Source organism: Canis lupus, chromosome X (assembly GCF_048164855.1).
Source record: "Canis lupus baileyi chromosome X, mCanLup2.hap1, whole genome shotgun sequence".
Lineage (NCBI taxonomy): Eukaryota > Metazoa > Chordata > Mammalia > Carnivora > Canidae > Canis > Canis lupus.
Genome location: NC_132876.1, coordinates 111,281,435 through 111,307,981, shown reverse-complemented (window position 1 = coordinate 111,307,981; position 26,547 = coordinate 111,281,435). Strand labels below are relative to the sequence as shown.

Sequence of the window (26,547 nt, the reverse complement as noted above, 5' to 3'; positions counted from 1 at the left end):
ACAATTTTAAAGCCCATCTGGGAATCCTCCTCCTTCAAGGGTAGCAAAGGAGATGATCTCAGGCCCAGATGGTTTTCCAGAGGAATTCTACTAAACCTTCCAAGTCCAGATAATTCCAATAATCTATAAATAGTTTCAGAATATTGAAAATAAAGTAGAACTTCTCCATTTCTTTTATGAAGATTTTATGAAGGTACAGAATAGAAGGAATAGAGGGGGAGGGAACTATAGACCAGTATCATTCAGATTATTAATGTGGAAATAAATTAAATGTTAGCAAACAGTTTACCACATTAATAAATTACTATACCATGACTAAATGTGATTTATTCTAAGAATGGAAGGTTGGTTCAATATTAAGAAATCTATTGGTGTCATATACCATATTAATTGATCTAAAGGAAAAAACCCCATATGATTATAGATGCTAGAGAGACCTTACAAAATTCAATACCTATTCTTTATAAAAAGACGAGAAAATAAAAACTGAGTGGTACTTCATTAACACAATTAAATATATATACCTTAGTCCTAAAGCCAGTCTCTTAATGGGGAAACACTAGAGGCATTTCCACGAAAATCAGGAACAAGGCAAAGATGTTCACTATCTCTGCTACTAATTAACATTATACTAGAAAGATTAATCAATGCAGTTGGACAAAATAAATCAATTACAGGCATAAGAATTGATAAGAAGTAAAGCTATGTCTAGTTGCAGATGATATGATACTATAGGATTTTTCTGGTAAAGAATCAATGATAAAACTAACTCAAACACTAAAAGAATTCAGTAAGGTAGCAGGATACAAACACACAAAAATCAATACCCTTCATTTACACAAATGATAGCCAGTTAAAAGACCTAATAGTAGAGAAAACTCCATTTACAGAAATAACAAAGAAGATTAAATACTTAGAAATTAATTTACCAGAAATGTGCAAAGCCTGTATGGGAAAAACTATAAAGCATTCCTAAAAAACACAAAATTAGACTTTCTCAAATGGAAGGATGTCCCCTATTCTTAGAAAGTATGATTCAGCATTATAAGCAGATCAGTTCTATGCTAATTTATAAATTTAACGCAATCTCACTAAAAATACCAATAAGCTTTCTTTTAAAAGGAGTTAGACCCATTGATACTAACGTTCTTATGGAAAAACAAACATACAAGAATAGCCAGGAAAACAGTGACAAAGGAAACCAATAAGGGGTAAGTAACTCTACTGGGCACTAAAATATCTTTAAAGCCTTTATGATTACATTAGTGTGGTACTAATATATGAATAGAAAAATATACCAGTAGAAAAAAATAAAAATATAACAGTAGGAAAGAATACAAAGTCCAGAAATCAACCTGAATATATATGAAAACATAATCTACGATAAAGGTAGTATCCCAAAACACTGAGGCGAAAGATGGGAGTTTTTAAAATGATGCTGGAACAACTGGGTAGCCACTTGGTAAAAGAAAACATTTCATCAGAGTTTCTCAACCTCACCATTATTGATATTTTGAATCAGATAATTCTTTGCTGTGGGGGCTGTCCTGGGCACTATGTGATGTTTAGCAGCATGCTTGGCCCCTATCCAAGAGATGCCAGGAGCACTCTTCCCTGTAGTTTTGACAACTCAAAATGTCTCCAGACACTGCCAAATGTCCCCTAGGGAGACAAAATTGCTCCTGGTTGAGAACTATGTAATTAGATCCATACCTCACACCAAGCACGAGATTAAGCTCCTAATGGATCAGAGACCTAAACATAAAAAATGAAACATACAAATGTACTAGAGGGAAATAGGGGTGAATTATTCTTTAACCTCAGACTGTGAAAAGGCTTTCTATCTCTGACTCAAAATACAAAGGCAGAAAAGAAAAGATTGATAAATCTGAACAGTAAATATTTTGCATGCCCAAATTTTCTCAAAAATTGGGAGAAAATATGTGCAATATGTACCATGGACAAAGGACTAATATCACTAGTAGATAAATACCTCTTCAAAATTGAGAAATAAAGAAAAGAACAAAAACCTGGTAGAAAAATGGAGGAAAAGCATTGAATAGACCATCCAATAAATGCATAAAAATGTTGCTTAAACTTAAGAAAAACTGTTCAAACTTACTCATAATTAGAGAAATGCAAACAACACTGAGGAATCATTTATGACCTGATTGGCAAAAATTAATGTGACAACATAATCTATTGGTGAAACTGGGGGGAAACAGTCACTCACAAACATTGCTGGTGAGAATGCAAACTTGGCACAACCTACCTGGAGGGGAATTTGGCGATGTCTAACAAAACTACATATATGCTTACTTTTCACCCTAGTAATCCCACTAAACAGATACGTCTAATGATACAAAAAGATTAATCATTGCAGTGTTGCTTAAAATCACAAGATCTTGTAAAGAACCAGGAAGCCTATATAGAGATGAAGATACTGATCTATTGGTGACATTAGCCCATTTTCTGTGGCACCTGTACCTGTACTGGCAGAATGAACTATGGGACACCCACACAATGGAGTACTATGCAGTGGTAAAACAAATGAGGAAGATCTTTCTTCCAGTGATTTCCAGGACATATTCTTAAGTGAAAAAGGCAAAGCCCAAGGTTCCAGCACAAGATGGCAATCAATGTTGGAAGGCCCTGAACTGACCTCCTGCATAGAACACAGTGAATTATACCTATTAATAGAACAATTCCTCCTGAAGAACTGAGGGCTGACTGAACAGCTTCTGAACAATCAAAGATGGAGAGAACAGCAAGACAGAGTCACAGTAACAAAGGGGACCCTTGTACCCACACTGTGAAAAGCAGTGGGGATGGATAGTACTGAGGAACTCGGAACAGATCCCTCCGTCTTTGGGCACAGAAAAAAAGCCACAGTTTTAAAGAGCAACTAGCATATAAAAGACACAACACTAGAACTCTGCCAAGTAGTGGAGGAGCTGTAGGAATGTTCTCCTAGTCAGGGGATTGGAGAACTACACAGTTTATGTTCTCACACCACGTTAAAAGCCTAAAATGGAACAGGGTCCACATTCCATAACGGCGAGATCTGGTCCTCACAGGGAGCTTGCAACTTCAGCAAGCTAAGGGTCCACAAGCCCACACTAGCCTCAGCTGTGCTGAAGCACAGGAAAAAAAAAAAGCCAAGTTTAAAATGGCTAAGTAGCGGTGGGAACATTCTCTTTGCCTCCACCTTAAAAGCCCAGAAAGGAACAGAATCCAGATGCTGTAAGTGGTGGGTCTGGATGCCATAACTGGCAGGTTTGGTCATCACCAGGAGCTTTTGATCTCAGCAAGCCCAGGGTCTGCAAGACCACACCAACCCTGGTCACAATGGGACCCAGAAAAAAAAAAGCCATAGTTTAAAATGGCAGAAGAACAGCTGGGATTCTCTCCCCCCGCCCCCTTCACCATAAAAGCCCAGACCAGAAGAGGGTTTGGCTTACAGTGATCGTACAAACTCAGCTAGCCTAGGATCCATAAGCCCACAATAGCCCACAACTACTCTGTGGTATTGGGGCACAGAAAATAAGCCATATTTTTGTTTTTAATTGAAAAAAATATTTTATTTTTTTTAAATTTGTCTTGTTTGGTTTTTTATTTTTATTTTTTAATTTTTTAAAAGATTTTATTTATTCATAAGAGACACACACACACAGAGACAGAGACAGTGACACAGGCAGAGGGAGAAGCAGGCTCCATGCAGGGAGCCCAATGTGGGACTCAATCCTGGGACCCCAGGATCACGCCCTGTGCCAAAGGCAGGCGCCAAACCGCTGAGCCACCCAGGGATCCCCCTGGGGTTTTTTTGTTTTGTTTTCTTTTGCTTTTCTTCTTTTCCTCTTCTTTTAAAAAATGTTTTTTCTTTATGTTTTCTTCTTTCTATAAAAAAACCCCACAGCTTAAAAGAGAAACTAACATATACAGCCACAGCTCCAGCCAGCCAGCAATAGTCACCAAACAGAGTCTACAGAGGGGACAACATACACAAGACCACTCCTTCAGTTTTAGGAGAAGTAGCCTTTCTGCCTAATCCATAGAAATACCAAAAGTCAAGCAATATGCTCCAAAAGAGAGAAAAAAGATAAAAACCTCAGAAAAAGAATGAAATGAAACCGAGATAAGCAATATGCCTGATAAAGAATTTAAAGTAATGATCATAAAGATAATCAGTGGACTGGAGAAAAGAGTGGAAGAATTCAGTAAGCCCTTCAATAAAGATTTAGAAAATACTAATAAGAGCTAGTCAGAGTTTAAGAATACAGTAACTGAAATAAAAAAAAAACCACTAGAATCAATAGATTAGAGCAACCTAGAAGACAGTGTAATGGAAAGCACACAAACTGAGCAGAAAAAGAGAAAAGAATTTTTTTTAAAAATTTTATTTATTTACCTGAGAAAGAGAACACAAGCAGGGAGGAGGATCAGAGGGAGAAGCAGACTTTCTGCTGAGCAGGGAGCCTGATATGGAGCTCAATCCCAGGACACTGGGGTAATGACCTGAGCCAAAGGCAGATGCTTAACCACCTGAGCCCCCAGGTGCCCCAAGAAAAGAATTTTTTTAATGAAGCCATATTAAGAGATCTCTTGAACATCAAGCAAACAAACATTTATGTTATAGGGGTCCCAAAAGAAGAGAGAGAGAGAAAGGTGTAGAAAACTTATTTGAAGAAATAACTGAAAACTTCCCTAACCTAGAGAAAGAAAGATATTCACACCCAAGAAACACAGAATTCCAAACAATATGAACCCAATGAGGTCCACACCACGACACACAATAATTAAACTGTGAAAAGTTAAAGAGAATTTTAAAAGCAGCAAGAAAGAATTAAAAAGTTACCTACAAGGGAAAACCTATAAGGCTATCAGCTGATTTCTCAGCAGATACTTTTCAGGGGTAAAGGGAGTGTATGATATATTTAAAGTGCTTGAAAGGAAAAAAAACCCTGCAACCAAGAATACTTTACTGGCAAGGTTATCATTCAGATTTGAAGGCGAGATAAAGTTTCCCAAACAAATTAAAGATAAAGGAATTTATCACCACTAAACAGGTCTCACAAGAAATGTAAAAGGGACTTCTTTAAGTAGAAAAGAAATAGTTATAATTAGACATAAAAATTAAGATGTAAAATATGACAACATATACTTTAAGTGTGGAGAAGGGAGTAAGGGAAGAGAAGGGTAAAAAGGCACTACAGGAGCTCTTCTTCATAAGGCCACTACTTTCAAGAGCACAAGACATAGCTGACTTTCCTAACACAGAGAAACAAACACAGAGTTAGGCAAAATGAGAAGACCCAGGAATATGTGCTGAATGAAAGAAAAGGACAAAATCATAGCAAGAGAGCTAAACAAAACAGAGATAAATAAAATGCCTCATAGAGAATTTAAAGTAATTGTCATAAAGATTCTCACTAGGCTTGAGAAAAGAGTGGAGGACTTCAGTGAGACTCTCAACAAAGAGAAAACATAAAAAAGAACCAATCATAGATGAAGAACTTAATAACTGAAATTAAAAATACACTAGATAGAATAATGGTAGACTAGAGGAAGCAGAACAAATCAGTGACCTAGACGACAGAGTAATGGAAAGCAATCAAGCTGAATAGTAGAGAGAAAAAGAAAAAAACATGAAAATAGGTTAAGGGAACTCAGTGACACCATCAAACATAATACTACTCACATTAGAGGGATCCCAGAAGGAAAAGCGAGAAAAGAAGGCAGAAAATTTATTTGAAGAAATAATAGCTAAAAACTTCCCAAATCTAGGGAAGAAAACAGAAATCTAGACGCAGGAGGCACAGAGAGCCCCCAAGAAAACCAACCCAAGGAGGTCCACATCAAGACACATAGTAATTAAAATGTCAAAAAATAAAGATGAAAACAGAATTTTGAAAACAGCAAGAGAAAAGAAAACAGTTACATACAGGCTATTAGCCAATTTTTCAGCAGAAACTTTGTAGGCCAGAAGATAGTGGAATGATATATTCAAAATGCTGAAAGAAAAAAAAAACCTGCAGCCAAGAATACTCTGTTCAGCAAGGCTATCATTCAGACTAAAAGGAGAGATAGTTTCCCAAACAAAAGTTAAAGGAAATCATGACTGCTAAACCAGCCCTAGAAGAAATGTCAAAGGGGACTGTATGAGTAGAAAGGAAAGACCATAAGAGTAAGAAAAGTAGGAAGCACAAAAGTAGTAAAAATAAGTATATCTATAAAAATCAGCCAAGAGATTCATAAAATAAAAAGATGCAAAGTATGACACCATGTACTCAAAATGTAGGAGGTGGGGAAGAGTAAAAAATGAGTTCAAACTTAGGTGACCATCAGCTCAATATAGAATGTTATTTTTTTATGCACTCTTTACAAGATGTTGTATACAAACCTAATGGTAACCACAAATGAAAAACCAGTAATAGATACATAAAAAATAAAGACAAAGGAATCCAAGAATATTACTAAAGAAAGCCAACAAACCCTGAGTGAAGACAGCAGAAAAGGAGCAGAGAAAAACTACAAAACAATCATAAAACAAAGTAACAAAAAATGGCACTAAGTACACACCTGTCAATAATTAGTTTGAATGTGAATGGACTAAATGTTCCAGTCAAAAGACAGGATGACAGAATGGATAAAAAAGCAAGACTATCTATATGCTGCATACAAGAGACTCATTTCAGACCTAAAAAGCTTATGTAGATTGAAAGTGAAGTGATGGAAAAGCATTTGTCATGCAAATGGAAGTAAAAAGAAAGCTGGGGTAGCAATACTAATACTAGACAAAATAGACTTTAAAATGAAGACTATAACAAGAGACCAGGACACTATACATCATGAAGGGAATAATCCAACAAGAAGATATAATAATTGCAAATATTTATGCACCAAACATGGAAGCACCCCAAAGACATAAAGCAGCTAATAACAAACATAAAGGAAGTAATTGATAGTAATACAGTAATAGTAAGGGACTTTAACATTTCACTTACATAAATGGATAGATAATCCAAACAGAAAATGAACACAGAAGTAGTGGCTTTGAATGACACGTTGGACCAAATGGATCTAACAGATATATTCAGAACATTCCATCCTAAAACAGAACACAAATTATTTTAAGTGCACATGGAACATTCTCCAGAATAGATCACATGTTAAGCCACATAACAAGTGTGGCCTAACAAATTCAGAATATTGAAGTCATACCATGCATCTTTTCTGACCACAATGCTATGAAACTAGGAATCAACTACAAGAAAAATCTGGAAAGAACATAAATACATGGAGGTATTTATGGGAGAAGGAGCAGGCTTCATGCAGGGAGCCCAATGCGGGACTCGATCCTGGGACTCTAGGATTACGCCCTGAGCCAAAGGCAGATGCTCAACCACTGAGACACGCAGGCGTCCCTCAAAGAGGATATTAAAAAAATACATAAAGACAAATGAAAATGAAAACACAACAGTCCAAAATCTTTGGGATGTAGAAAATGCTGTTCTAAGAGGGAAGTGTATAGCAATACAGGCCTACATAAAGAAGCAAGAAAAATCTCAAATTAACAACCTAACCTTACACCAAAAGGAGCTAGAAAAAGAACAAACAAAACCCCAAACCAGTAGAAGGAAGGAACTAATAAACATTAAAGCAGAAATAAACAAAATAGAAACTGAAAAAACAATAGAACAAATCAATGAAACCAGGAGCTGGTTCTTTGAAAAGTTAAGAAAAAAAATCTGATAAACCTTTAGCCAGACTCAAAAAAAAAAAAAAAAAAAAAAAGGGAAGTGAGACTCAAATAAACAAAAGCAGAAATAAAAATAAAAAAGGAGAAATAACAACCAATACCACAGAAATACAACAGATTATAAGAGAATATTATGAAGAAGTATACACCAACAAATTGGACAACCTAAAAGAAATGGATAAATTCCTAGAAACATATAAACATCTTCCCAAAACTGAATCAGGAAGAAATAGAAAACTGAACAGACTACCAACAATGAAATTGAATGTATAATCAAAAAACTCCTAACAAACCAAAGTTCAGCATCATATGGCTTCACAAGTGAATTTTATGAAACAGTTAAAGAAGAATTAATATCTATTCTTCTCAACTATTCCAAAAAATAGAAGAGGAAGGAAAGCTTCCACATTTATTCTATGAGACCAGCATTACCCTGATACCAAAACCAGATAAATAAACTATTAAAAAAGAGAACTACAGGCCAATATCTCTGATTAACATAGATGCAAAATTATTAGGAAACTGAATCCAACAATACATTAAAAATTCATTCACCAGGAACACCTGAGTGGCTCAGCAGTTGAGCATCTGTCTTCGGGTCAGGACGTGATCCAAGCCTGGGGATGGAGTCCCACATTGGGCTCCCTGCGAGAAGCCTGCTTCTCCCTCTAGGTCTCTGCCTCTCTCTGTGTGTCTCTCATGAATAAATAAATAAATAAATAAATAAATAAATAAATAAATAACATCTTTTAAAAAATCATTCACCATGATCAAGTGGGATTTCTTCTAGGGATGCATGGATGGCTCAATATTCACAAATCAATCAATATACATCTCATCAACAAGAAAAAGGACAAGAACCCTATGATCATTTCAATAGATGCAGAAGCAGCATCTGACAAACTACAACATCCATTCATGGTAAAAAAAACAAAACTTCAACAAAGTAGGTTTAGAGGGGAACATAGCTCAACATAATAAAGGTCATATATGAAAAACCTACAGATAGCATCATATGCAATGGGAAAAAAAACTGAGAGCTATTTCCCTAGGGTCAGGAACAAGACAAGAATGTTCCCTCTCACTACTGCTATTCAATATAGTACTAAGTCTTAGCCACAGCAATCAGACAACAAAAAGAAATGGAAGGCATCCAAACTGGTAAGGAAGAAGTAAAACTTGCACTATTTACAGATGACATGATACTATATACAGAAAACCTGAAAGACTACTGAAAAACTACTAGAACTGATAAGTGAATTCAGTAAGGTTTCAGGATACAGAATCAATATACAGAAATCCACTGCATTTCTATATACTGATAATGAAGTACCAGAAGGAGAAATTAAGAAAACAGTCCCATTTACAATTGCACCAAAAATAATAAAATCCCTATGAATAAACTTAACTAAGGAGGTTAAAGAGATGTACTCTGAAAACTATAAAGCATTAATGTAAGAAATTGAAAATGACACAAACAAATGGAAAGATAGTCCATTTCATGGACTGGAAGAACAAACATTGTTAAAATGTCTAATACTACCCAAAGCAATCTACAAATTTAATGCAAATCCCCTCAAACTACCAACAGCATTTTTTCCACAAAACTAGAACAAATAATCATAAAACTTGTATGGAACCACAAAAGGCCCCAAATAGTAAACAGTAATCCTGAAAAAGAACAGAACCGGAGATATCACAATCCCATATTTCAAGATATACTACAAAGCTATAGTAATCAAAAACAGTATGGTACTGCCACAAAACAGACACATTGATCAACAGAACAGAATAGAGAGCCCAAAAATAAACCCACAATTATATGGCCAATTAATCTTCAACACAAGGGGCAAGAGTATGCAATGGGAAAAAGTCTCTTCAACAAATTATGTTGGGAAAACTGGACCATTTTTTTAAACCATACACAAAAATAAACTCAAAGGGATTAAGGACCTAAATATGAGACCTGAAACCATAAATATAATAGAAGAGAGGACAGTCGTTAATTTCTCTGACACTGGCCATAGCAAGATTTTTCCAGATTTGTCTCCTGAGGCCAGGGAAACAAAGGAAAAATAAGCTATTGGAACTATCTCAAAATAAAAAGCCTCTGCACAGCAAAGGAAACAATCAACAAAACTAAAAGACAACCTACTGAAGATATTTGTAAATGGCATATCCAATAAAGGGCTAGTATCCAAAAATATAAAGAACTTATATAATTGAAAACCAAAAAATAAATGATCCAATTAAAAAATGAACAAGAGACATGAACAGACATTTCTCCAAAGAAGACACTGATGGCCAACATAGGAAAAGATGTGCAACATCACTAATCATTGAGGAAATGCAAACCAAAACCACAATCACCTTATACCTGTGGAATGGCTTAAATCACACAAGACAAGAAATAACAAGTATTGTCGAAGATATGGGAGAAAAGGAACCCTTGTGCACTGTTGGGAATGCAAACTGGTACAGTCACTGTGGAAGACTGTAGGGAGGTTCCTCTAAAAATTAAATGAGAATTATCACACAATCCAGTAACTCCACTACTAGGTATTTACCCAAAGAATATGAAAATACTAATTTGAAAAGATACATGCACCCCTATGTTTACTGCAGAATTATGTACAATAGCCAGATTATGGAAGCAACCACTTTTCCATTGCTAGACAAATGGATAAAGAAGAGGTAGCATATATATATTACTCATCCATAAAAAAGAATGAAATCTTGCCATTTGCAACAACATGGATAGATCCTGAGGGTACAATTAAGTGAAATAAATCAGTCAGAGAAAGACAGATACCATATGATTTCACTCATATGCAGAATTTAAGAAAGAAAACAAAAGAAAAAAGAGATAAACCAAAAAACAGACTCTTAACTATAGAGAACAAGCTGATGGTTACCAGAGGGGAGATGAAGGTGGGGTGAAACAAGTAAAGGTGATTAAAGAGTGCACTTGTCATGATGAGCAGCCCTGAGTAACATATAGAATTGCTGGAAGACTATATTGTACACCTGAAACCAATATAACATTATATGTTAACTACACTAGAATTAAAATAAATTTAAAATTAGATATAAAAATAAAGAATTAAAACAGCATGCATAGTAGAAAAACTAAGATCCATCTATATGGACTATTACACAGCCATAAAAAGGATGACATCATGCCACTTGAGACAACATGGATGAACCTATAGGATATTATTCTAAGTGAAATAAGACTAAGAAAGACAAATACCGCATGCCTGGGTGGCTCAGCAGTTGAGTATCTGCCTTCAACTCAGAGTGCGTTCCCTGATCCAGGGATCTAGTTCCCCATCAGGCTTCCTGCAGGGAGCCTGCTCCTCTCTCTGCCTATTTCTCTGCCTCTCTCCCTGTGGCTCTCATGAATAAATAAAATCTTTTTTTAAAAAAAAAAAAGAAAGACAAATACCATTATGATTCCACTCATAAGTGGGATCTTTAAAAAAAACAATAAGTGAAAAAACAAAAAGCAGAATCAGATATATAAATACAGAGAACAGGGATCCCTGGGTGGCGCAGTGGTTTAGCGCCTGCCTTTGGCCCGGGGCGCGATCCTGGAGACCCGGGATCGAATCCCATGTCAGGCTCCCGGTGCGTGAAGCCTGCTTCTCCCTCTGCCTATGTCTCTGCCTCTCTCTCTCTCTCTCTCTCTCTGTGACTATCATAAATAAATTAAAAAATAAATAAATAAATAAATAAATAAATAAATAAATAAATAAATACAGAGAACACACTGATGGTTGCCAGAAGGGGAGGGTCATAGAGGGTTGTGCAAAATGGGTTAAGAGGAAAGGAAGATAAAAGCTTCCAGTTATGGAATAAGTCATAGGAATAAAAAGGACAGCCTAAGGAATACAGTCAATGGTACTGTAAATAGCAATGTAAAAATATGATAGATGGTAGCTACACTTGTGATGAACATAGCATAATGTATAGACTTGTCAAATCACTAAGTTGTATACCTGAGCTAATGTAACATTTTGTGTAAACTATACTAAAACAATTTTTTAAAGTTTAATATCTGGGTAGCCCCAGTGGCGCAGCGGTTTAGCGCCGCCTGCAGCCCAGGGCCTGATCCTGGAGACCCGGATCGAGTCCCATGTCGGGCTCCCTGCATGAAGCCTGCTTCTCCCTCTGTCTGTGTCTCTGCCTCTCTCTGTCTCTGCATCTCTATGAATAAATAAAATCTTTAAAAAAATAAAGTTTAATATCTTAAGAAAAAGAGGCAAAGCCCCAAAGATTATCTATTGTATGCTACCCTTCATGTTAGAGAAAAGGGTATATAAGAAAATGTATAAGAAAAAATACAGGTATCCAACTTATTTGTATAAAAGAAATAGTCTTTTTTAAAAAAGAGTCTATTCCGCTATAACACAATATATTCATCCCTAAAAATCTCCACACTGTGCAAAGTTTCACAATAAAACCAGAAGCTTTATGGGGAACACAGGGCACAACACTCAAAAAACTTCTATCACACACACACACACACACACACACACACACAGAGATAGAAACTTCATTTTTAAAAAAAAGCAGTAATGCAATTTTACATATTAGTTAGGAAATATAATACAATAAACATGTCACTTTACCTAGAAAAAGCCCTGAAGTTTGCCTGTGGATTGGGGATCAGGAGGGCTGTAGCTTGTGAACTGGTGCAAAGGGGTGGAAGGCTGTAGCCCCAGGTGTGGATGAGTGTGGCTTCTAAGACACGGGGTAAACCAGGGAAACTCAGAGATGTCTGAAGTATGTACATTTTATGTATGCTCACCCAGCTCGGGTCAGCTGGGTACACATTCTGCATTCACCTAGAATTTCTCATGCACAAAACTATCCATAAGCAACATGAAATTCGCATGAAGCTCAAACTGTTCCCTAAGATATATCAATCACATTGGAACAAATTTGCTTTTTCAAAACAAGCATTATTGGAAAACTGACTGTACAGGAAAGACAAATGAGAAACTAGTGAGACTGGATTACCAACAGGGGCTAAGTGGGAGCAGGATAGAAAGAATGGGGGATGAGAATGAGGTAGTAGAGTTGAGGGAGCGGCAGTTCTCGGAGTATATTTTGGGGGTAGGTTTAACTCTTAGAACTCAGGTAATGTTTTACATACCAGCACCCCCAATAAATAAATAATATCAACCAGAGTGTGAGGAGAACCCAAAATGGAAAACAAACAGTACATATAAACCTAACTATATTTCCGATGAGTATCATAATCACACTGAAGGAGGTGGGGAAGAAAATAGCTAAACCTAAGTAACTTTGGAAAGAAGTATTTTTGTTTTGTTTCATTTTAACCACAAATATTTATTGATGGATTGATGAATATAATTTTATATAGAACAATAAGGCACAGCCATGGATTCAAACAGTGTTCAAACACCAAAAGAGGCAAAAGCCATAAACTTAGGAACTTTAAATATTCAAGTCAAAGAGCCTCTGAGGTACTGAACAGGTAAGTATCAGACAATTCTTCCCTTTTGTATGATTCCTGTATTACATCACTTGATCACAAAGCCAGAATAATACTTCTACAAAATTCCTCATTAATTTATACTTCAACCTCCCACCTGGCTGCTCCTCTGTTCCCCATTCTTCTCCCTTTCCTTTGCAGTGATGTTCTTTAGCCATTCCCTTCCTAAGGAATTGTGTGCACATCTTCCTTCCAAAGCAAGGAAGCAAACAAGCAAGCAATGAGTCAGGGAAAGTTAGCCACAGGCAGATACATGAATGAAGACTTGGACATTAGGATGGCAACTGCCTGATTCAATGAAGCCTTTAAACTAAGCTTACTTGGACAAATAAGCTGCTCTGGCTTGCTGAAAGGTCTATAATGCCACATCATATTGGGCCACCAACGCCAGATCCCATGTTTCTAAGAGATTAACAGTAATTTACATAAGGAGGTAGTCAATGTAACCAAGGCAGCTAATGTGACAATACAGTCAATGCTTTGGACTCCCACTGGGGGTGGACTATGGCTTCCAGCATAATCATGTGCCAAGTGCAAAAACCTTCAGGATACTAAGGATTATCTTTAATTCTCTTGGATAGATAAATTATGCACTTCTGTAACTCTAACCTACTTGGAAATATGAAGTGAAAAACATCCCAGGACATGCAAAACACTGAGGCATAAACCATGTAGCAAGGATGGGAATACAGGAGGTTTCTAGGGTGCCCTGCCTGCCTCCTTGTTCAAAAACCCATGAGAAGGTCACCAAACATACTGTCAAAGCAGCCATTGTGGTGGTGACCATGCCCCATTGCTGAGGAAACCTGCAGGCATATAGTCATTTTCTGAAGAACAGGAGTAGCCATATAGGTAGTCTATGTATGGAGAATCAGAGGCCAGACATTGAGTGACCTGGGGAAGCCACCTAGAAGTTTGGCTTGACACTTTTCCCCCTTTAAGAAGAATAGCTCCATCCAGTAGCCCTTTGATGACAGAGCAGAGTGCAGGCGACCAAGAGATGGTCATATTCTCTGAAAGAAGTGCTGATTCCCAAAAAGCTCCTAGGGATACAACATCCCAGAGGCTCATTTATGAGCAAAGGTAGATAAAAATTGCCAGACCACAGAACCATCTTGTCAAGTCAGATATGGCTTGGGGTGCCAAGTAAAACAGGGAACTCTGAGGCATAATAAAAAACAGGAAGACTGAAAGATCAAGTGAATGGTATGTTGTGTGACAGAAAAGAAAAGGCCATATGAAAAAGGTTGCAGGAGCATGCTGAGACCTAGCTGAAGGGAAGGTAGCACAGACATAGTCTATACCCAGGAAAAGCTTGCTTGGCCATTTCTTAGCAAGAGTCCCTCCTTCACTTTCTCAGACAGGATGGGCATTTGGCATTCAGCAGCATAACTTGGGGAGATATTTATAAGTGAGGAACAGGTGAATGGATACTGAAGAAAAATAGGCTGGGTGTGCCATTCTGTAATGTTCTGTTTACACCAAAGGCAGGTTTGTGTTAACAGAACACACGTAGGGTTGTCCTGCAACAGCAGTGGTATCTTGGCAGAAAGAGAATGTAGGGTAGAGATGGGGCTCGTAGATAGGAGGACTTTCCAGTTCCAGTTTTTAAATACTAGAGAGCAAGGAACAGTTTGGTCTCATCATTTTAGTCAAGAAAATGGATGCTCGCTTTCTATTTATGCCCACCTTCTCCATAACAAATTTTGCTAAAGATATGGCACCAACCCCATCCTGATTAGCCTCTGGGATGGTCCTGTGATGCTGCTCGGTTCCTCATCTGGGATATTCACTCCAACCATCATGCATAGCACCTGGAACAGCTCATTGTGGGAGATCCTGTCATCTTTATCCAAATCATATAGCCGAAAAAGCAAAGTATAGTTTGTTGCTTCAGCTGTTGAGTGTTTCTGGTTCATTCTTATCTTTGCTCTTTCCACCATATTCAGTGGGGTGGAATTGAGCCAAAGTTTTTATGAATCCATGGAAGTTTACCTGGTCTTCTCCCTCTGGAAAGAAGGCACTAATGAACCAGCCCCCAGTGGGCTGATGACAAGTTCTGGAATTAGCTGGAAATAATCCTAGCTGAGGGCCCCATTCTCACCTTTGTCCAGGCTGGTGAACTGGCAGTAGAGGTAGGTGATCCGACTGTGAGAAAAGTTGGTCTGCTTGATCTCCTCTAGTTCTTCCCTCTACAGTAATGTGGATGCCCAAGGCCCCATCCCCAAGTGGGAGCTCCTTTAGGAGCAGCTGCACCTGAAGAAACAATGGAAAGCTAAAGATAAAAGTAACTGTACACAAATATTGTACTCTTGTTGGTAAATTTGTTCTTCCCAAGAGAATGAACTAGAAATTCTGAAACTACTTTATATGGATGACAGGACTGAGCAAATATGTTGTGGATAATGATAATCTCAGTTTGTCACTGCTAGAGAAAGGAGTTACAAATAAGGAAAGGAGGTAGGCTAGAATGAATCCTTTGGTGTTGGATTACATTGAAAATATCAGTATAAATTCATTCATATATTTTCAAACACACAGAGAGTTGTATACATGTAAATGCAGATGGATAGGCATAAAATAAATGCATATATGTGCATGTACAAGCATACAAACATATTTCTTAGTTCTGTCATCTGAGAGGGCCTTAGAAGCAATGATACTCTGGTAGCATTGAGCACATCTACTGCCCAGATCTTCTTTCTAAATACCATTCTCTAAAAAGATAAACCAGGAATCCTTGGAGAAATTACTTATTTGAGGGCTAGGCCAGGGGAAATGTAAGATAAACCTAGAATATCTTAAGATGCTGAAAAAATAAGAAGGTGCTCAAAAAATAATAGGAGGCATGTCAAAAGGGCACAGAAGCCAACTTGAAGGAGCTTCCAATAGCTAAATCTGAGACACTTTGAGCAATAAAATAATGATAGTAATGGATTATAACTTAGTTATATCCCTGAGTCTATACTGATATAAGTAAATTGAGATAAATACATGCATGGGGGTGAGGTAGCTCTTCCTTTTACAGAAGAATTCTAATTAACAAATGTAGAAGTATCAATATAAATTTTAAAAATCACCATCAGCCAAATAGAACAGTAATAATTTTTACAGGTAATAATCATCAATGAATGCTAAAATTAGTTGGGTGAAATTATGTGGAGAAATAGGATGTGTGCAGCACCTCAAAGTTTCTCCCCACAAAATACTTGTTGATTACAAACAGAACATTGTAACTTTAGCTATAGAACGCTGACAGCCACCATCTTAACCAAGTGATCAAAATCAGTATCAGCAGTTAATAGAACACAGCTGTATACGAACCTCTTGCTATAATGCAGGAAGATGACACTTCTGTGGGATTCTTGACAAAAATATGTAACCTCAATCTAATCATAAGAAAATGTCAGACAACCCTAAGTTAAGGAACATTCTAGAAAATAATTGGCCAGTACTCTCCAAAAGTGTCAAGGTCATTAAAGCAACAGTTGAGGGTTTACCACAAACTGAAGGACATTAAGGAGATTTGACAACTAAATGCAATGTGGGCCCCTGGGTTAGATCCTGGACTGGAAAAGGGACATTAGTGGGAAAACTGGTAAAAGCCAAATAAGGTTAATAAATTGGTAAATAATATTTATCAATGTTAATTTTCTGCTTTCAATAAATGTATGTAGTCACATAAGAGGTTAACATTAGGAAAAACTGGGTAAAGAGTATATGGGAATCCTCTCTATTATTTTTGCAACTTCTGTGTAAGTATTATTTCAAAATAGAAAGTTACACACACACACACACACACACACACACACACATAAATATTCCACAGTTCCTGGATTGGGACTTGTACCCCAGTGCCTATGATAAATATATGGTTTCTGGAGGAAGTAAATTCAATCAAGACATGCTTAGTTCGTAATTTCTTTTCTTTAAATAGCAAAATTCAGAAGACCACAGAGAATCTAATCTAAGATAATTAGAAGTTGCCTATGGTATATGACACTTTGGGGCCTCTAGGGCACCCTCATGGCATAGATTCCCATTTTAGAGTATAGAGACAGTCTGTCATAGCAGCTCACTCTCATCCTCTGCTGAATGGGATGTCCAGCTCATCTGTTCTCATCAGTAAGGTCCATTGGTCCAGGCCCAGATGTGGGCCTCAAATACTAGAGACATTCATCTGCTCTTCCTGTGTGCAAGCCTAAGGCAGGCATTCCCAATAGATCATAGCACTCTTTCCCACATCGTCCAGATAACCACTCCTGATCAGAGTTGGCACTTGACCTGAAACATCTATCACTGCATTCATCTTGCCATCAGGTCCATGGGGACCCTTGGAGTCTAAGACCCTGCTTAGATTCTGAGGTCTAGACAGAAAGGCATGGAAATTATCCTTCCTCAAATGTGGTGAGATGCTCCAGCAATTTCACCAAGCATCCCTCTCCAACCTTCATCAGTGATCCAGGGACAGACTATCTAATGGCCTCTGTGGTAGCAGATGGCAAAGCTTGACATGAGATGGGGCCCCTATGGTGAAAGTTGATCAGGTTCCCAAGGAACACAGAGATCTAAATCCTTATCATTAGGATTGCCAGTTAACTCCTTCCACCATATTGTGTGCACAGTTATCCTCTTTGTCAGACTTCATAAAATTAGCCTGGGAAGAATATCAGGGATTCATTATCATTTCATAGCCTGATAGTAGTTTTCTAACTTATCATACTGTGCATCCAGGGATTTTAAAATAACAGTCTGTCAAATCATACTTTTCTTCTTACCAAGAAGGTACATCTAAAGCACAGGGGACATTCTGAAAGTCTTACTGGGAAGTAAATGAAGGCAATCACTCAAACTAGGACCCAGACCTCCTTGATCATAGTCCAAAGGTATCACCAATGACCATGTTCACTCTTCCATTTTCTATCAAGAAGAAGAAGATAGGTCTTCCGAGAAAGCAGCTTCTGAGAAAAACTAACTGGTTTACAGACAAATTACAAGACTAGAAGTTGAGTTCTGAGCCAAGAGAGGGCTTAAAGACTATAGCTAGCAAGAGAGGCATTTCAACAGTATTTGACCTGCCCTGGGATAAAGACCTTCTCATTGCCTCACTCTCTCTCCCATCTCCAGCTCTATCTCCTCTCATCCAGCCTCTCCCCTCCTTCCCTTTCTCCATGAATCCTCACTAGAGATTTCTGATATTCTTTGGCTTACAAGACTGAGACTGAGAAATGCTGACCAAGCCTTTCCTTTGTTGTAAAAGAATTACACATACCACACTGTCCTAGACAGGTTGTGTTTTGCTTTTATAAAACATCTTCATAGTTTTGCAAACTCAGAAATATTCTGTTGTTTTATGGCCTATCTCAAAATGGTTCTGTCCATCCAAATTAAGTCAGTCTCTCTTGCTTCAGTCTAAGTGTCTTCCTTTATCTCCTAAGTTTGCTCCTTTAAATAGATTAAGGAAAATTCTAATGTTGGTATGAGAATCTTTGACCTAAAAGTTCTTCCCTAATCCTAAACCTGCAACTCTTCCATTCTGCCTAGAGAAATAAATGCAAATCCTTAGCTCAACTCTCCAGCCTCTATACGATCTGGTCCTAACCTACCTTTCCAGATGGATTTTTCACAAATCCTTTGCACAGACCCTAGACCTCAGCCAAACCAAACTACATGTGCTTCTTGGGAAAATATCCTGCACTCTCGAAATAGTCTCTCCACCTAGAATGCCCTCTCTCCTACTGTGGCCTCTTATTTATTCCTTCATTTTGAAAAAAAAAAAAAGTTAACACAAAAATGAGAGACATAATCTCTGCCATCCAGAGTAATGGAATACTATTGAAAATCACATGTTATTAAGTATAAGGTGTTAACACCTAACTGGTGTGTAGTGTTAGAATGGGGTTGGGTGTTAGGATTAAACTTCATGGTAAAGGAAGCATCTGAAAAGGCTTTGAAGGACGGGGTAGAATTTTGATTTGTACACTGAGAGGAAAAGGATTATAGACTGAGGAAACCATGAGAGTGAGCTCATATAGGCAGGAGAAAATGAAGTGCATATGCATAAATTCAAATTACTTTGGCTTGGCTACAGTGGTTCAATAGACCAGATACTGAAGGATCTTGAGTGTCAGACTAAAATGTATGAATCTAGTCCACAGACAGGAAATTACTGAAGAGTTCTGAGCACAGAAATAACATGATCCGGAAGAGCAGTGCTTTATGAAGATACCAGGCCATGCGTGGATAGGATTAACTCCCTCAATTTTTACAGGTTCCTTCTTGGTATAGCAGGGAGAGAAGAGCCTGACATTCGTTTCAAATGTAAGACTGCAGAAGTGGTGATGCCTGCTGCATGTTCCATTTAACTCATCTGTCTGGTCTTGCAAAAGGCAGACAGATCTTGGAAACTGGCTATAAGTAACTTGTGACTTTTCTCATAGCTGCTGTTCTGATACTGTATTTCCCTTGGGACAAATCAGCACAGCACCTAGAACGTGGAACTCCACAGCTACTAATCCCACAAATACTTTTTCCCTCTGTACCCATTTTCAAGAATCACCAGAAGCAGTTTGCTTTTGAGACTACATCAGTTCTCCTGTTTTCTGCCATAAGCTGCGGAGATCATTATAATCTTGACACCCCACGGACCACCACACTAGTTCCTGTTTTCCTCATGGGCTAAGGAACCAGAAGTAGCAAGTACTTTAGATGGCTCAGACACAAGCAAGTCAGGGGTGAAAGCCTGGTACCACGTACTTCATCAGTCAGGGTTCAGCCAGGAACACAGAATCCATACCAGTTATTTTAACAGAGAGAATCCAATATAGGGAAGGTATCATAAGCCAGACACAGCAAATGGGAAACAGAGGCGACACAGAGATAGTAACTGCAGTAAGGAGCTGACAAACCTAGGGCAGAACCTAACAGAGAGCAGCTGGTGAGAAAGAAATGTTATTTTCAGTGTCCTGGCAAAGCAGAGTCCGGAAGAATGGATGTGCAGCTGACAGACAACAGCTTAACAGGCAACACAACAGCTAACGAAAGCATTAGCCAATGAGTCTGGTTAATATCAAATATTGTGAGAAATAAAGAAAATTCCTTGTTGCAGATCTTAGTTTGGGAATTCTTTATCTCTAAAACATGAGCCTGGCTGTGGAACAGCGAATAAAATCACTTATTTATACACATCATTACGGAATATTCTCAGGTTCACGTTTTCTTGCGTGCCTGAGACATTTCACTGTTCAAAGTATAAGCAGACAATGGAATACTACTCACAATGAAACAGAATGAATTACTGATACAACAACTTGGATGGATCTCAAAGGCATTATGCTGAGTGAAAGAAGCCAGTCTCAAAAGGTATGATTCCATTTATATGACACTTTCAAAAAGACAAAACCATAGTGACAGAGAACAGATTCTTGGTTGCCAGGGGCTAAGAGTGGGGGGGAGACTGTGACTCTAAAGGGATAGCATAAGAGACCTTTCTGAGGTCATGGAAATATTCTGAATCCTGACTGTGGGAGGGTTACATGAGTCTATGACTGTGATAACACTCATAAAGCTATACTAAAAAAAAGAATCAATTAAAAAGAGGGGGAAAGGGGGAAAATAAAGATGGAACATGCATAGCTTGTGCATGAGGTTTTATCTTTTTTTTATTTTTAAAGAATCTGCTGTGGTAAGGTCAAGTATGACCCTACCGAGCTCTTGCCACAGCCAGTTTGAGTTACAAGGGAAGAATGTCACTTGGAGTGAGAGCAAATATACAACATCTCTTTAGTTACTGCACACCTCAGAGCCCCCAGCTGAGGGCAAGGCAGGAGGGTGAGGGAAGAATCCTCCCTACCCCCCTGGGCCACTGTGAGTCCCACATTGGGATTTGGGTGAGGGTATTTGTGCTGTGTGCAGCAATTCAAAGCCTTCTTCCCTCCACTTCAAAGCCTGGCCTGCCTTTGCCCCACTCATGTCTTTTATTTGGTGCTAGCAACCTTTGAGGACTGATACTGAATGGCCCTTGGCAGTGACCCCACTAATTGGCAAAGCCAGCCACAGAGGATGAATAAGATACTCACTGGCATCAACATCACACTGACCGTGGTCCAGTGGGCCTTGTTTTGTGTTCTCCTTGACAGTCAGAGCAACTCCTGTGAATAAAGGACTGAGCAGCAGCAGGAAATGTTCTCCCTCCTGGCTTCCCTGGAGCCCTCTTTTCCATTCACATGGGAACTACCTTTCACACACACTTCAAAGTAGAATTTTGTTATGCTCAGCACATTTAAATTGCTTCATTAATAGAACACCATTAAACAAAGTGTTCCTGAATGTTAAAATACATAAAATCATTTTCCATTCCATCACCCTAAGAATTTTCCTTCAGTTCCAGCTGAGATCAAAAGGAGAGAGAGATTCTTGCTGGTTATATGCAGCCTTTCAGAAAGCCTTTCTTGGGGTAGAAACTGCACCATTGCCATTGTGTTCAAGTTCTGCTCACTAGGGGCCGATCTCATACCCAAGATGTCTCTCAGACTATCAACAGGATGGCATGCAAAAGTGAATGAGCACATACTGTTTTGTATTTGGCTTCTTTCACTCCACATACTTTTTTGAGGTCAATGTTGCATGTATCAATACCGTGTTCTTTTTTATTACCAGGTAATACTGCATTATATGTATATAGTAGTCTCTAATTTGTTTATCCATTCTGTTGTTGGTAGATATTTGAGATGTTTCTAGCTATGAGGGTTTTTTGGCGGCAGGGGGAATTTTTATGAATAAAGTTGCTATAAATATTTTTGTACAAGGCTTTTTGTGGACATACTCATTCTTCTTATGTCCATATATCTAAGAGGGAACTATAGGGTAGACATATGTTTAGGTTTGTTAGATACTGCCAGTCTCTGAAGTGGCTATACAGTTTTACACTCATCCCATCAATTTATGAGAGTTCTAGTTGCTCTTCATGTTTGCCAACACTTGTTATTATTGATTTTAATTTTAGCCCCTCTAGTATATAGCAGTATGTGATTGTAGTTTTCATCTGAATTTTCCTGATGAGAAATGATGTTGAGGGCCTTTGCATATGCTTATTGGCCTTTTGTATATTTCCTTTTGCCAAATGCTTCTCAGGAGAATTGAGGAAGTGGTGGTGGTGGCAATATCTGTCAGGAAAGAGAAATAAAGGTATGATTTGGAAAAGCAGACTTATCAATGATAAGATGACTTTTCCCAGTCCTGAATATTTATGCATTTTGGTGTTTTAAATAGATAGTAATGTATAAAGTGGTTAAAAGAAGAACTTAGTAGGCGCTTATTCCCAAGTATCTCCCTCCTGGCCTACAACCGCTATCCACACTTCTGCCTCAGAGATGTGTTCCTTTGGGCTTATGACTCGGAGTTCTCAGCACATTAATGTGAATGCATATGTGGGCTTCCGCCAAGACTCACACTGGCTAGGAGCGCAGTGTGAAGCGTTTGGGCACTTGGGGGTGCTGCATTCAGGCCCTCGGGAAGCATGAGGACCCTGGCTGCCTGGGAGAGAGTGGTAAAAAAGGAAACACCAGGAAAGGGAAGAAAGGCTTAGGGCAGAGAAACCACAGGATGTACCCTAAACTTTTACTTATTTCATTCTGTTTTCCCACAGTTATTCACTTTGGTAAATCTTGGAGTTGAGGAGAGAGGAAAGGGAGGAGCACAAAATACATCAGAAATGTTATTAAACATGTTTGCAAGGGCACAATGCCAGCCAGTAGGAGACTCTGGGACAGTGTCATGGAATAAAAGTGCTATGTAATTGTAGCAGTAAGAGTGATATGTGAAGAAGGTATTACCAGATTCCTTTAAGCCTTCCAGAAAAATCAAGGCACTTCATGTTTATGTGCAACATATTCATACACTCCAGTAAAGAAAAATCTGAGGCAGACAAGGTCCCCTCCATCTCACAGATATGCCATAACCTGTGCAGAAATGTAGGAACCTGGTCTAAGGTCTACCCCAGGGTAGAATGAAATTAAGGTCCCAGATCACCTCACTAGTAACCCATGTGACTGGCAATGGACATCTTAGGATGCTAAGGTTTTATTCCTATTTTCAAGTATACCACAGCATCCATTCTCTAGTGAATATTTCTCATGTTTAAGACAGCATGATAGTAATGAATCAGCTCTGAAAGTCAGCTGCTATAAATGCCATGTGTTATCAGATCACAAACTAAAGCCAAATTTTCAAAACATTTCCTGCTGAAATACCCACAACACTTTAACAGATGTCTTTTGGAGAGTCTTGTAGCAAAATAAGCTCCCATCAGCATATAAAATAAAACCCAAAAGAAAGTAAAATGTGGAGGGATCATATTTTTCTTCTGGCAATAAGAGAAAGGTTGGGGAAAATCTTGAGATCTTTGGTGAAATGCTTCTTCATAGCCACAAAAGTGAAGAAATTAATGTCTGTTATTTCTTGTTCTGAACACTGACCGTAAGTGTATAACTCTAACTTTCATTGAAGCAGTTTCGTGGGAAGGTAGAGAAAGGATCTGAGAGTATAAATTATGGGGCCAGCAGGCACAGAAATGGGGTGAAAGTATCAAAGAATCATCTTTTGTCAGGGACAGGATGGGCAAGGCGAGTGGTGGCTGATTCTAAAATGGTGCATCTTGGAGTCTACAGCTTCTCGAAATCAGTGGTAGGAGGGCCAGAATGGGAACCTGGGAAAGGAAGGGGAAATTTTTATGTGTGTTCTTCTCCAACATTGTATTATGAAAAAAACCTGGAAGTACAGAAAAGTCAAAAGAACTGTACAGTGAACATGCATATACCCATGAGAGAGATATAGTTTTTCACGTGACAATTTGTTTCCATAGGGGGTTGACTGACTTTCAAAGAAATGCTCCTGAATGAATGAATGAGTGGTCTAAGAGGCTTCCCACACACCTATTCTGGGGAAGCCAAGGTTATTCACTGCTCCTCCTGCATGGAGTGGTAATTCCAAAAGCAGGAGGCCCTATGGGTCTGCTTATATTTTATCTATTGTTTTGGATGCTCCTTGCTCATGCTGTCTTGTCTCCTATTTGCCTTGTTATCTTTGACTTTGTGCTGGATGTTGTACTGAAAAATTTTATGTGGAGATAATTTGATACTATTTCTTTTGAGAGGATTTTTGTGTGCTTATGCCAGGCATATAGGGGGTGCTAGCTAGCAGCACAACAAAAAAATTTTTAAGCATTACCAAGGCAGTAGGAATACAGTTATGAACAAGAAATGGTTTCTGCCCTTACAAGTCTTACTAGGAACAAGCAATAGGATTCATTTAAACACAACCTTGAAAGGATAATTTAATTCAAACAAGTTTGATCAGCATGCAGCTTTTCCTCACCTTATCTACGCCCACTGGTTAAGGAATGGCATGCTGGGCCATGCAGATCAGATGCCCTGAGGTAGTGGTTCTCTTTCTGTTTTATTTGTTAGATAATTATAGAAAAAAATTGTATGAACTGATTACTGCATTCACCGTATAAAATCTAATCAGAAATAATCAGAACTATTTTACTTCCTTTGACCACTCAGGAACAAGAATGCTTTAAAACACTACTACACGTAAGCAGTTACTAATTTCATAGCAAAAATAAAACCAAAGTCCATTTCAATATTATAAGCTTAATTACTCTAAATCAACAGATCATCTATAGGAACTTGAATGCTTCTGTCGTGGTGGTAGAACCAAAGAGCAAAGTCCTTCCACACACAAGCTCTGGAGTACCTAGTTTCAGCCCTCACAAGCTGGAGGTTGGAGCTCCTATCAAAATAGTGGAGAGACAGATTAGCTGAGAAGGAATCTTCAGTGGAGTATAACCTACAGAGACCTTGACTTAATGATGGTGACCAAAACAGAACAGTTACTTGCTATCCTCAGTCATTTCCAAATGTTACCTCATGCTTACTTAATGGCATGGAGGGGTTTCCCAAACTGATGAAACATAAAAACCACTCCTCATCCCTCACTCCTGGAAAAAATACTCAACAGGAGAGCTGACTTAGTAGATTAAAGACAAACTACCAAAATTAATATATTAATATTAATGTCATTAATATGTTTTATGCCCTGCAGTTCTCTGTTGTGTAATTTTTTAAATCCTTTCATGAGACACCAGAGCCTGTGGTTTCTTGGAAATAGGTTCCTGTACCATGCAGGCTTTGTTTTCAAGCTCCCTTTTCCTACTTCCATGAGTTTGCTCTCTGTTTTGCATACCCCAGTGTCTTACTTGAGACCTGCACATCACTATCTGTGACTGATTCTTAGGAGAGAGCCAGGTTAATGTCTGAACTCAGGCCAAATTCAGCACATCTGTCAAAGTGAACATTTTCAGTGAGGGAGCCACAGACCCAACAAAATCATTTGTCCTAAATAACATCTAGATCAAAGTTAACTGGGCCTGAGGAGATGGCATTTGCTTTGCTTAAAAATTAATGAGCAACCCTGTCACTTAAAATTTAGAAACTTAAAATAGAATTAGACCCTGGGTGTTCCACCTCCAAAACAGATGTCTGCCATAGGCTTAGGAATAATTAGAACTGGAATACATTAATGCTGAGCCTCTGATGGAACCAAATGTTGCTTGTGGTTTCCTCTGTTTGTTTTCACTTACTTGCACTAAGATGGCTAGTAGCCTTGAATCCTGTGGTGTCTGCTTCCTCCTGATATCTTGAGCACAGTTTTACTTTTTTGGGGTTTCCCATCACTATTAAAACACACGAGGCTCATATCATTCAAGTGCACCAATAATTTGTTGAGCTCCTACAATGAGGAGGCATTTTGCTGGCATCATGGAAGACTGAAGAGAAAATCAAATATGGCTCCTGACTCCTAAGAACTCATAACCTAACAGGAGAAATAGACACATCCAGGAATAATTCAGGTTATGTTAAAGCAATGCCATATGGAAAGTGCCATAACAGAGGCCTAACTGAATCCAAAGGTGACATGGTGTAGGGTTTAAAAATGTCAACGTCCTCAGTAGATCCTGAAAAAGGGTTACCTGATTATTCTCCAAACAGGACTGGCAAACTGAAGGTGCAGGGCCTCCTACTCAAAAAAGCATGGTGTCCTTCTGAGTGCAGGGCCCTGTCACACGCCCTTGAACTCAGACCTGTCTTCAAATACAGTCTATGAATATGAGGAAGAGGCAAAATTTAAGCAGCCTGGACGAAGAAAGTACACCCAGCGAATTTTCTTCCAAGTAGTTCACAGGAAAATAAACTCACTCTAA

General features: G+C 38.4%; 1 protein-coding gene and 1 long non-coding RNA gene across 4 annotated transcripts in view; one reads left to right on the top strand and one right to left on the bottom strand.

Moving 5' to 3' along the window:
- LOC140628349 (uncharacterized) overlaps positions 1-15,643 on the bottom strand; it is a 65,633-nt gene extending 49,990 nt beyond the window's left edge. For both annotated transcript variants that reach the window (XR_012026632.1, XR_012026633.1), the window contains exon 1: positions 15,388-15,643. This is a non-coding gene — a long non-coding RNA (uncharacterized lncRNA). The remainder of the gene's footprint in view (positions 1-15,387) is intronic.
- NHS (NHS actin remodeling regulator) overlaps positions 1-26,547 on the top strand; it is a 346,900-nt gene that overhangs the window by 303,104 nt on the left and 17,249 nt on the right. The gene's annotated exons all lie outside the window — the stretch shown is intronic.